This window comes from Lytechinus pictus, chromosome 5 (genome assembly GCF_037042905.1).
Source record: "Lytechinus pictus isolate F3 Inbred chromosome 5, Lp3.0, whole genome shotgun sequence".
NCBI classification, from domain to species: Eukaryota; Metazoa; Echinodermata; class Echinoidea; order Temnopleuroida; family Toxopneustidae; genus Lytechinus; species Lytechinus pictus.
The window spans coordinates 50,812,694-50,825,131 of NC_087249.1; positions in this window are offsets into that span (position 1 = coordinate 50,812,694).

Below are 12,438 nucleotides of genomic sequence, written 5' to 3' on the forward strand. Positions count from 1 at the left end.
TTGAGAAGAAACACAATATAATTTATTTTTATGAAGTCAACAGGACGAACAGAAAGACAATTGATTTTAAACACTCCTCATTTTTGTGCTTCATTAATTCTGCACGTCACTACATATTCTTTGGCGATGTTTTGTATAGAACCTAAATCCATTCTGCTAGCTTACGGTTAGCACAGTTTCCTGCACGCAGTCGTCATTCAGGCTGAATGTAAAACGATATCTCAATGATCAAATAAAAACCGCACTTAAATCAAATTGATTATGCTAACTTTGTATTTGGTAAAACAGAATATCCATGTTATTTTAAATGTTTATCCAAAATGCATGCTTTGTGGGGAAATGTTCACAACACATTTAAAGCAGCATTTTATCCATGAATATTTGGTAAACCTTGGAATGCACATCACAGGAAAATGCAATGTAGGCCTAATGTGTATAGGCAGTGAAGAGATTGAAGGGGGAAGCAATATAAGCCTATCGATCCGTTACTAATATGTTGATAAACATTCCAAATATACCGTCAGAACAAATAATACCAGACAATGAATTACAATTATGAAGAACCTCGACATCGAAGCCATTCCCACCTACGTGTGTAGTAAATGAAATTCCGCCTCTAATAGGTATATGGGCCCTGGAATTGCTTTACAACCGTTTATGGCCGCCATCTTTGGTCTGACTTCCCACCTTTCAAGGTATTTGTGCACGGTAGCCCACTAAAAGCTTTTTACTGGAATACAATGATTGGCAACAACACGTGAATATAAACATTATCTTCTATCGAAGAAAATGATTGGAAGAAATGGTAGTAAGTTGACTATCTTAAGTTCCAGCTACCCCCCCCCCCCCCGCCCCAATTCTAATGAAATTTCTATGTCGAGCATACATTCTAAACCCATGTGCCTCTTTGAAGTACAATTTTTACATTCTTGAATACTAACCAATTTTAAAATTAGTGACATCAATATGAGCTAAAAATGCTAATTAACCAATATTTCAATTGTACATAATGTACATCTAACTTGATTTCACAGTGTCAACATGGTCAAGCCAGCGGAACCGACATGCGCAGCAGACTGACCACAGGCTGTAGTAGGTCCATGTTTAATCATGGACCTACTACAGCCTGGTCAAATAAGTTGGCGTACAGATGGGAAAAGCTTCGTGCTCCCCCCCCCCATGAACAAAATCAAGACCTTGAAAATAAAGAGAGAATATGAAAGAGAAAGGTGTGAAATATGATATTATTTTCTGAATATTATGTAAAAAGCTATCACAAAATTTGATTTTTGTAATTAACAACAAAACAAAAAAACAAAAAAACAAAAAAAAATGTTGCTTGCTCGCTTCGCTCGCAATTTTGTTTTAAATAGATTTTGCGCGATACGCCATATCTGGCCAACTAAAAACGTTTTGCTCATTACTATGGTGGCCCTGAAGGGACCAAATCGCGAATATTCACGACGAAATTGGCGACGAAATTCACGACGTCGCCAATTTCGTCGTAAATTCCGTCGTCAATTTGAATATCCACGACGAAATTGGCGACGAAATTCACGACATCGTGAATTTCGTCGCCAATTTCGTCGCGAATTATTCACGACGAAATTCACGACGTCGTGAATTTCGTCGCCAATTTCGTCGTGAATTTGTTTTGCTTGCCTGGGCGGTATGCGGGTTGAAACCAATTCGTCTGCTGCTAATTCCTCCACTGCAGGGTTGATCTACATTCATTTAGTGTAATGCAATTCTGTCCATTAACTTTTCGCCTAACAACCATATGGTCCAATAACCATTTGGTCCAGTCATCACTTCGTCTATAATCACTAGTTCGTCTATGACCATTTCGTCTCACAACTAGTTGGTCTAATATCAAATTTATTTTCCTTAATTTCGCCCAATTAACACTTAGTTCAATTAGACCAAATGGCATATGGAATAAATGGCAATTTGACCAAATTGGTTATTAGACAAAATAGCAGTTAGACCATGTGGATAGTGGACGAACTGATGGTAGACCAAATGAAAGCAGACGAGTTGGCATTAGACCAATTGAAAAAAAAACATTGAAACGACAGAACGATGTCCACTGCTATCCACACGCATAGGCGGATCCAGGGGGGAGGGGGGCCGAGGGGCCCGCCCCCCCCCTATTGGCGGAGCAAAAAAAGGAAAAAAGGAAAGAAAGAAAAAAAAGGAGGGAAAAGAGAGTAGAAAAAAAGAAGAGGAGAATCGAGACGAGTGAATAAAGTAAGATGAGGGGAAGACATGGAAATAAAAATAATATTTCATGTCACTATATAAAATTTTCGCTCGCGCTTCGCGCTCACATTGCCTGTTAGGTGATTTTCATATCTTGTTCAATATGGAGTTTAAATATCAAGTTTGGAAGTCAATATACAAAACATATTTCATCTCGAAAATCAAACTTTCATTATTTTGCGTGATTTACAAATTGATTTCTAAAAAGTGCTCTGTAAATATGACAGTTTTATGGTCTGAATATTAACATTTTCCGCTCGCGCTGCGCGCCCGCAAATTTTGATTTATCAGGTACCTATTATTTTCGTGTATTCCATAAAGTTTTCAAAATATCCCTTTTCAGGTCTGATAGTCAAAACGTATCAGCTAGCGCTAAACGCTCGCATTTTGATCGTATGTCTCAATATTGATTATACAATCCCCTTTTCATGACAATACAAAGATTTAGGCTCGCAATTTGCGCTCGTGTTAATATTGTTAAAATATATTAACTGATGCATCCTATTTATAATTAAAAAAGTGCTTGAAATGTCCAGTTTTCAGGCCATAATATCATCAGACTTCATGCCCTCCTTAGGCATTAATGAATAAGATATTAATTTGATAATTGAATTGTCCCTTCTGTTTCATCTCGCGCTTAGCAAGAGGAATAGGAAGACATTCATCATTTTCATATGATGACATGTCTTACATGTCCTAAGGATGTACCGGTCCTATGTCAAAACTCAAAGTAATTATAATGAAAAAAATCAGCTCTGTGCAATCCATATCCACTTTACAATTTTTTTACAAAGTGCTTGAAATATAGAGCTGAAATTGACTCTTTTTTTCAGATCGGAATATTAAATAGTTTAAGCTCGCGCTTCGCGCTCGCTTTGATTTTCATGATAAAAGATGTATTTAGAATGCCTAGATTCTAGGTCTAAATAGGCACGCGCGCGCATGTTTATTCAGATATTCAACTTGTTCTCTATTTAAATCATTATCCAGTTTCAGATCACAATATAAACAATTTTCTGCTCGCACTTTGTGCTTGCATCATTAATGTAGGAATTACTCATTCTTTCCCAAATTTACAAAACATGAATAGAGTGTCCCGTATTAAGGTCTAAATCTCGATTTTTTTCCGCTCGCGCTTCGCACTCGCATCAATTGTTTAGTATAGCTATCCTGTTCACGATTACAAAAATTGATTAAAATTTTCCTTTCTTTATGTAGAAATGTCAAAATTTTTCGGCTCGTGCTTCGTGCTTCGCGCTCGCATCAATTGTTTATTATATACCTATTCTGTTTAAGTTACAAAAAGTCCTTAGAATTTCCATTTTTAAGTAAAAATGTCAAAAAAATTCAGCTCGCGCATCGGGCTCGCATTATTTGATTTTTAAAATATATAACGTCTTCATGACTAACTGCATGCAGTCTTTAACAGGTACCTATTCCACCAGTTCATTTCTGCTCGCGCTTCGCGTTCGTAGTAATTATTTATTTGCATACACATCTTTTTAAGGAAAACAAACATTGCCCAGAATGTTCAAATTATAGGAAAAAATACATAAGATTTCCAAAAAAAATTAGCTCGCGCTTCGCGCTTACATTATATAAATAAAGATTATGATATTATATATCTATGTTGATTTATAAGAATAAAGCTCAGAAGACCACCCCTTCACAGAAACCAAAAATCATCTTCGAGCGGCCGATCGGGGAAAATATAGCTGAAAAATAATTCCGCCCCCCCCCCTATTGGCGAAGGCTGGATCCGCCCCTGGAACACCTAACAGGCAATGCGAGCGCGAAGCGCGAGCGAAAATTTTATATAGTGACATGAAAGATTCTTTTTATTTCCATGTCTTCCCCTCATCTTATTTTTTTAACTTGTCTTCTTCCTCTTCTTTTTTTTTCTTCTCTCTTTTCCCTTCCTTTTTTGTTAAAAATTGGGCGAAATTAAGGAAAATAAAATTGATATTAGACCAACTAGTTATGAGACGAAATGGTCATAGACGAACTGGTGATTAGACGAAGTGATGACTGGACCAAATGTTTATTGGACCATATGGTTGTTAGGCGAAAAGTTAATGGACAGAATTGCATTAGACTAAATGAATGTAGATCGACCCTGCAGTGGGGGAATTAGCAGCAGACGAATTGGTTTCAACACGCATACCACCCAGGCAAGCAAAACAAATTCACGACGAAATTCACGACGTCGTGAATTTCGTCGTGAATAATCGCGATTTGGTCTATATTTGCGATGTCCCTTCAGGGCCACCATACATTACACCACTGATAAGAACTGACCAGGGGCCTGTTGCATAAAAAAATACCATAGACAAAAATCCAGCGATTTGCTTTTAAGTCACAGGGTAAAGATATTTTTGAACTATAACACAAAATGTTGCATTCTAAACAGTAAATTTCAATTTCTAAAGTTTATTGCTTAAATTTTGAACAATGTTGTTTACACTTAGAATATTAGTTTGACTCTCCTTAAACTATCAACGGAAATCCGTATGTAGAGAAAGGTTATTGTGTCAGAGTTAAATATATTATTTTGATTTGTTTTTGCTGTGTTTTGCGTTACTTGCAACACATAAACGATGGTGTTTAAAATCTTATACAAATGAATGCTCTTTACATATATGTGAACCTTGCAGTAGTTATTAAACAGTGTAAACAACTATGCTTCTTTATTGAAAATTGAGTATTACAATTAAACTTTGTTGTTTAAGATTTCATATACTTGTTTAAACTGTTTAAACAACCACTGTAGGGTTCATATTGTAAACAGCGTTGTATGAACAAAAATGAAGAGCGTTTTTACTGTGAATAACATATTATAATTATGTCGATTTTGAGTTGCTTTCGTTTTTTGTCACTGTAGCCTGGTTATTGGTAGCTACGATATACACAGTAGGTAAACAAAAAACGTTTATGATTAAACATAAAATATGTTTCTAGGTCTTTTTATTTCATTTGTTATAGAATTATTGATTGTTTGCCGTTAAAATAAAAAAAAATCATTTACTATTTGATTTACATACGGATGTCCATAACATCATTTGAATTAATATTTAATTTATTGTAGTGTATTATAGGCATACATGTAATAACCCCGTGCAGCTCATGACGTACAAACAAATCCTCTTTAGCGGCTTTAGCAGTCAAGTTATACGAGCAAGTATTGTATTCTGTCAAATTATGCAGTATAAATAATTTTTTTTTCACATGAAGTATCGCTTACCGTGAGTATTCAAATTTTTATTGAGTGACCTAAATTTGCGCTCCCTCCGGGGAGGGCGCTGGGGTAAGAGGTGAATAATTAGGCAAAATATTAACATGATAACGGGGTAGAGTCTTAGGAGTGTTGCAAGAAAATATTTGCAATCAATGACAATTTCTAGATGCAAATTCACGAGTGATTGATCAGTTCTAACTAAATAGTCAGGTGATTTTTTTTTTTAATTAATAAAAGCTTTCAAAAGGTATTCCGCTCTGGTACTCTTTTTCTCAATGTTACGTGCATTACCGCTTGGAGGCAGAAATACACGCATCGAGATAATTATGAAGGTTGGATCTTGACAATTTCTGAATTCCTATATTTGGCCATGACATGAACAGCAGCATGTCATCACCTCAAATGAATCACTTAAAGAATTGATGAATATTTATATTTATAAAACAGATGTACGTTAATTGTTTTTGGAAGCTAATAAATTAATAGTCACGCCTAACATTAATAAAGAATCTGAGATGCTTCATCGTCAGGACTGAAACATTTTAATAATAGATTTTGACAACAAAATAGGCTAAGAGTGATAAATTGGTTATCATTTCTTTCGTCACAGTCCGGATTTTACAACATTAATAAACTTTTAAAACGTATAGGGACAATGATAACACTTTGATGTGAAGGACTGGTGGCCAAGGTTTCTTTAAGCTGAACACAGTAGTGCATGCTGATTTCTTAATACACGGGAGTTAAAGGGTATATGGTCCACGATTGGTTTTATACAACTCTTTATGACAGTAATCACAATACCATATTCTCGCCTCTACCAACACATAATGCAGCAAACGTTTCTTTTAGATTTCAAACGACTGATAGTGCATGACTGTTATGAAAATAAATAAAGCAGAGATGTCGATAATATATGTAGTTGAATCCATCAAAATGTCGATTTTTTCTTATTGTGAATGCAGCGTCAACAACGAAAAATGGCACATAACTCCTTCTTCGTCTTATTCTTCTTGTTCTTCTTGTTCTTGTTCTTCTTCTTCCGCTGCATCTTCTCCTTCTTCTTCTTCTTTTTTTTTTTTTTTTTATTTATTTTCCTTTTTCCGACATTTTCATCACTTATGCGGATCTATTGTCATGTGTATAAAACGAGTTCCAGGTCAAAAGGTCATCGTGACGCCATCTAGACGCCATTTTGTAAAATCACATTAGCCGCATCTTCATTGTCAATTTTCAAAAAGCAATCATATTCATATCATATCAACTTCAGGTCAAAGGTCAACCATTCATGTCATCAAAAGTAATGTAGAGGTCATGACGTGCGTGTTAAAAAGCCTCAAAATCACCATTTGACCAAATGAGAGTACGTTTCAGGTCAAGAATCGCCGTATTTTTATATTAATGCATTGAACAAAATTCTGAGCGATTTGATACCTTGATCAACCTTCTACAACCAGTGATAAAGGAACTAGCCTTCATCAAATTTTGCAGCACGCGCGCTCTCGCCATAGGCTATAATCATGTGCAAAAACATGGTTATACAAAATTCATTATAGCTCCTCAGAAAGTCTATTAACCCCCATTTTTAGTTCCTTTTCCCTTAATACATTACACAACACAGTGGACAGTATGTTGCCCAACATTTTAAGTGTGTATAAGTACCCTCAATCATTTTGTTATAACACATTTTGACTTTTATAATCATCATTGGCTTTACGTCTAACCAATTTCTTGTTGAAAGATTAGTAAGCATCCATTTTATGACACTCCGGTTTGTTTTCCCTGTAAAATATTAAAGGACAGTGAAATAATCTTCGTGAGATCATCTTCTTATAACCCTCTTAAGTTGTACGGCTATATTGCTAAATTTTCATTTTGATACTTCTTAGCTACGTATAACGCGTCCATCTTTTTTATTTCTATGATGATAACGAATTGTCAATTCGTCATCGATTGAAGTTGTACCTATTCAATTTGAATATGCATGTACCATGTATACTGTGTCAATATTGTGTCTATATACACCTATTCACGTTAGTACCTTATATTATATCCCCCCCCCCCCCCCCAGAATTGTAGTTTCTAGTATGCCTACTTTGCAGTAATTTTCCAATCTCACAAATCTTAAATAAAGCAATTTATTTCAAATCTGCAAATTACTGGCGTATATATGCGCCTGTGTGTAGAGGCGACAAACACCCAAAGCGCGGCAGTTAACGTTAAAAGAAATCAGAGTTTCGTCATGAAAAAGCAGGGTAAGTCATAAAAAACTTGAGAACAGACCAAAATCATTAAGCTGTATTTATTAAAAGAATAAAAAGCAAAATAAATTATGAATGGAACGAATTAGAATAAATCATATCTGTTGGAATTATATTTCTTCTCTATGTACGACGTATGCCGTCAACATAGTCAATAAACCCCGAAGCTCCCGGGTAGTTATAGGACAATGTAGGATAGGGCGGTCTCTCCTCAGCTTGTAGCAGCACCTAGCGAGATTTGTGCTTTTGATAGGTTTTAGCCCCTTATTTAATTTCATTAGGTAGCTTTCCATTAACAAAAACTGCTAGCAAAGAATTACTATTATTTCATATCACGCTTGATTGAACACATTTCAATTTATTTTTTTCTAATTTTTGTGCAAATCCAGATATTGGTTCATTTCGCCCTACATTCTTAATGAATTGCCCAGGCTATAGCGCTTGAACATTTTACATTATGTTGTGTGAAAACATGACTAATTATTTCTTGAATCTTCTCATCATTATATTTTATATGTGCAGACGATGCAGCTGCAGAAAGCAGGGTCACGGCTTGTTTGTTTATTTTTTCCCCTCACAAATACACGCAACAATAGATATTGAAAAGAAACACAGATAATAACATACATAATTGTTGACATTGACATCTGAATTAAATCAATTCTCTATAGAAAATAAAAGACAAAAAGACGGGTGGAACGCCTATCTCCAGCTGCAGCAATTATGTGCAACTGGTCTGCCATGTAATGGGTTGGACCAAAATAATGATTAAAAAAACAGATGCAAAGAGAGAGGAAGGGCGAAAGGGAGAGAAATAAAAGAAAAAGGTGGAAACCACCTAAACATGAAAAAAAAATCAGTATTCGTAGAGTAAAAGTATTCTTGATAATAAAGTAGAAATGTAAAAAAAAATAGGTAATGCAAATTATGGAGAGTACAACAAAGTGATAAGACAGTATTATTAATGTGGATAAATAATGGGGCTGTTTGCTAATGACACCGATAATGCTAAGGAAATGTATCATTTCAATTGACGATTGATGTTTCGAAGATTTATCATCGTGATTTTGATTCCGATTTCTATTCCAATTCCATTCTCTGGTAGACTCTTATACTTCTTATTATTTTCATAATTATTCATATTAATAATGGAATTAGTAGAAGTAGTAGTAGTAGTAGTAGTAGTAATAAGGTAGTAGTAGTAGTAGTAGTAGTAGTAGTAGTAGTAGTAGTAGTAGTAGTAGTAGTAGTAGTAGTAGTAGTAGTAGTACTACTACTATTACTACTACTAATAATACTTATACTACTACTATTATTATTATTATCATCATTATTATTTTCATTATTATTTATTATTATTAGTATCATCATCATCATTATTATTGTTATTATCATTATTATCAAAATTGCAACTATTATTATTGTTTATAGAAATTTACACAACACATGCATTATGCATAATACATACATTTTCGCTGTCGCACATCATAATATGTTATGTTTGTATTTTACGGTAACTTGACATTTTTGAAGGGGGTACTCCCCCATTAGGACAATATCAGTTTCATATACCCTGCTTCGTCACCAAATATATAAATGAGGGACCTCACTACACAACGGGGCTCATTAAAGATCTCATTAGCGCCTTCCTATAATGTTTTGATGACACCGCATCATATGGCCTGGCGCTCCATAATGCGAAAGGCGGTCTCCCTTTGATGTTATGAATTTGAATTTGAGTGGTTTGTAAATGACATCTTACATTGGGAGAAGAAAATGTTCCGGTTTGTATCTGGCTGATTTTATTCATCAAATTATTATATCATAACATTTGAATTACTACTGCTACCACATTGTGGTATACTTGTGTGTGTGTGTTTTTTTTGTTTTCTTCAATTTTTCGTATTTCTGCCAATCATTATTTGTCATTCTTTCTGCTCATTCAATATGATTATATAAGTTATGATTTTGCATATTCTCAAGCATATCTGTTTACCATGACAATCCGTCTTCCGCAAGAGATTTTAAGTTCAGTGATGTGTATTTCGGATTTATTGTCAAAACTTATTATATCGGTGTCACCATTAAATAATATTGTCATGAAGAATAAAAGTAAATAAATCAAACAACTATCAGACTTTCGTATCACCTGCTGCATGCTTCATGTTCATGATATAGTCCTTACACCATGTACACTGTCTACCCAAGAAAAGTCAATGGATCAAAAAAAAATTGCACCAAACAACCCAACTTTGAGATAATTTACTGTTCTATAAAAGATTTATTAGAAAAAAAACATGTGATCAAAGCTTAAAAGCTGCATTGACGAAGGTTTTACAAGTAAAAAAAAACACTTAAAATTAACAAATAAGCATTATTACAAAATAATAAATCAACTACAACAAAATAATTACAATACAAATTCAAAATATTACGGTATAATCAAGATGATAGTTATATGAGATAAGATTTAAAGAGCTACGAGAAAATGTACTCTTAGATTTGATAGACTGAGAAGGTTGGACGGTAATCATGAAATCAAAATGATGCCATCAGTATTTTAAGCCTAAGTAAATTGAGTCTTGGAAATTGAAAAGGTAAACTCAGCTAACTGGCTAGAGTGAGAGTATTAAGAAAATAAATCACAAGACAACCATTGTAATTATACTCAATAATGATGACAAATTAATTGTACTATAAACTATAAATTAAAACAGTTTAAAGATGCATGAAAGTCATTGCTAACAATAATCAACAAGGTAAACATAAAGTATAGAATTCTGTAAATAATAAGATGTGGACGCAACGTGGTGTAGCGGTAATCTCGCCTTGCAATCAGAGGGTCGTGTGTCCGAATCCCATCATGGCCTATAGCGTCCTTTGGCATGCGTCAATCCGCAATTTGACACTCTCCATTCAGGTGTTAAATGGATTCCCGGTAGGATGTTAAAGCCTATGTACATGTAGTATGCCTAACAATTGAGTCTTGGACATTGAGTCCTCATGGATAGTGCAAAAAATATGTGTGGGCATACCCAGGATCAGATGGCCGGAATAATAATAATTGCAATATATAGAGCGCTTAGAAACAAAGTGTAATAATTACGCTATTAATGTAAGTATTATTATTATCATTGCGGGTTTGGGAGATTGACTACTTGTTGTAGACAATAAGGAGTGGGGCTATGTTAATAATAATAATGATAATAATAATAATAATGTATATAGCGCCACCTATATAGAGATATAATCTATTCCGAGGCGCATTGTAATTATTATTACCCTAGGCTTAAGCCCGAGCTGCCTTTCAGCGTTCAGTTATTTCAAGGAATTAATCCTGCCGGGTACCCGTTCACCTCACCTGGGTTGAGTGCAGCACAATGTGGGTAAATTTCTTGCTAAAAGAAAGCACGTCATGACTGGGACTCGAACCCATGTCCCCCTGATTGAAAGACGAGAGTCGTAACTTCGAGACCACGGCGCCCCACATGTTAACACTTTGAAATCTCCTGGAATGATTATACAAGGACCTGGATGGTTGATGAATATGTCATATTGTATTCTCTTTATTCTATGATTGATTAGTTTAATGATATATTCAATGTCAAATATAATGGTTTTCAATCATATTTTTGCATTGAATACTATAAAATTTTCAAGTTGTCAATTTAAGATTATCTGGGGGCAAATCAAAAAGTTTGTCCCCCCAATATTTTCATGGGAACGAATATGGGAATAATGAATATGTGATTTTTATTTTTTGCTCAATGGCTACACTCCTTCGCATAATATTAGAAACATGTTGAGGGCCGGGTCGAGGGACTAGCTGCTTGGTCAGATCAGTATAGTTTCCAAAGTATATTCTGCAAGATTGGTAATTTCCATTGTAACGAATAAACCAGTGTCGAAAATTTCTCAAGCCCCCATTCAGATCCCCCTCAAATTGCTTATTCTACAACCGCGCCTGATTCTGTACCAGAACTTAATTGCAATCCTAACTCAACCCCTATGCCCTCTGAGATATTAAGACTGTCCAGAGCAAATGTTGCAGGAGCATAATAATGCGTCACCTAAAAATCAACTCCAAGAACAATCACTAATCTTTATGTGACAGGCCTTTGCTCTTTACACATTGCATTCTTATATGGTATAAAATGCAAAGGAAATAAAGTAATACATGTATTTATTCGTAATGATTGCAATTTGACACTCCTCCCCTCCAAAAAATCGAAGCATCAAAAGCAAAAAGAAGTTAAAATATTGAGTTTAACTTTAAACTGTTGTCCAATTTGTGTTAACTTTTTACCCATTCCTATGATGCATACAGCTTCATTAAGAGAATCCCGTACATGTATATCAATTATATATAAAAGACAGTTATTGTCTTTACCATGATAATAACTTTGAATAAGCTTCTAAACTACCTGTTCTTATTGTTTCTTTGGTATGTCGAAAGGGGCAGGACAGAACATATAGGCCTAGATAGCGGATTAATGGCGAGGCTTCCACAACTCTTATGAACGAAGAGTCATCTGCAACCATACCCCCCCCCCCTAAATTTATGTTGGTTGATTAGCTGCAAGACAAGCCAGTGAGTTAGGTAAACAAACCGCCGATCAAGAGATACCTTAAAATTAGATGCATGGTTGTTTCGTTCAACAGACAGATCGCGATACCTTT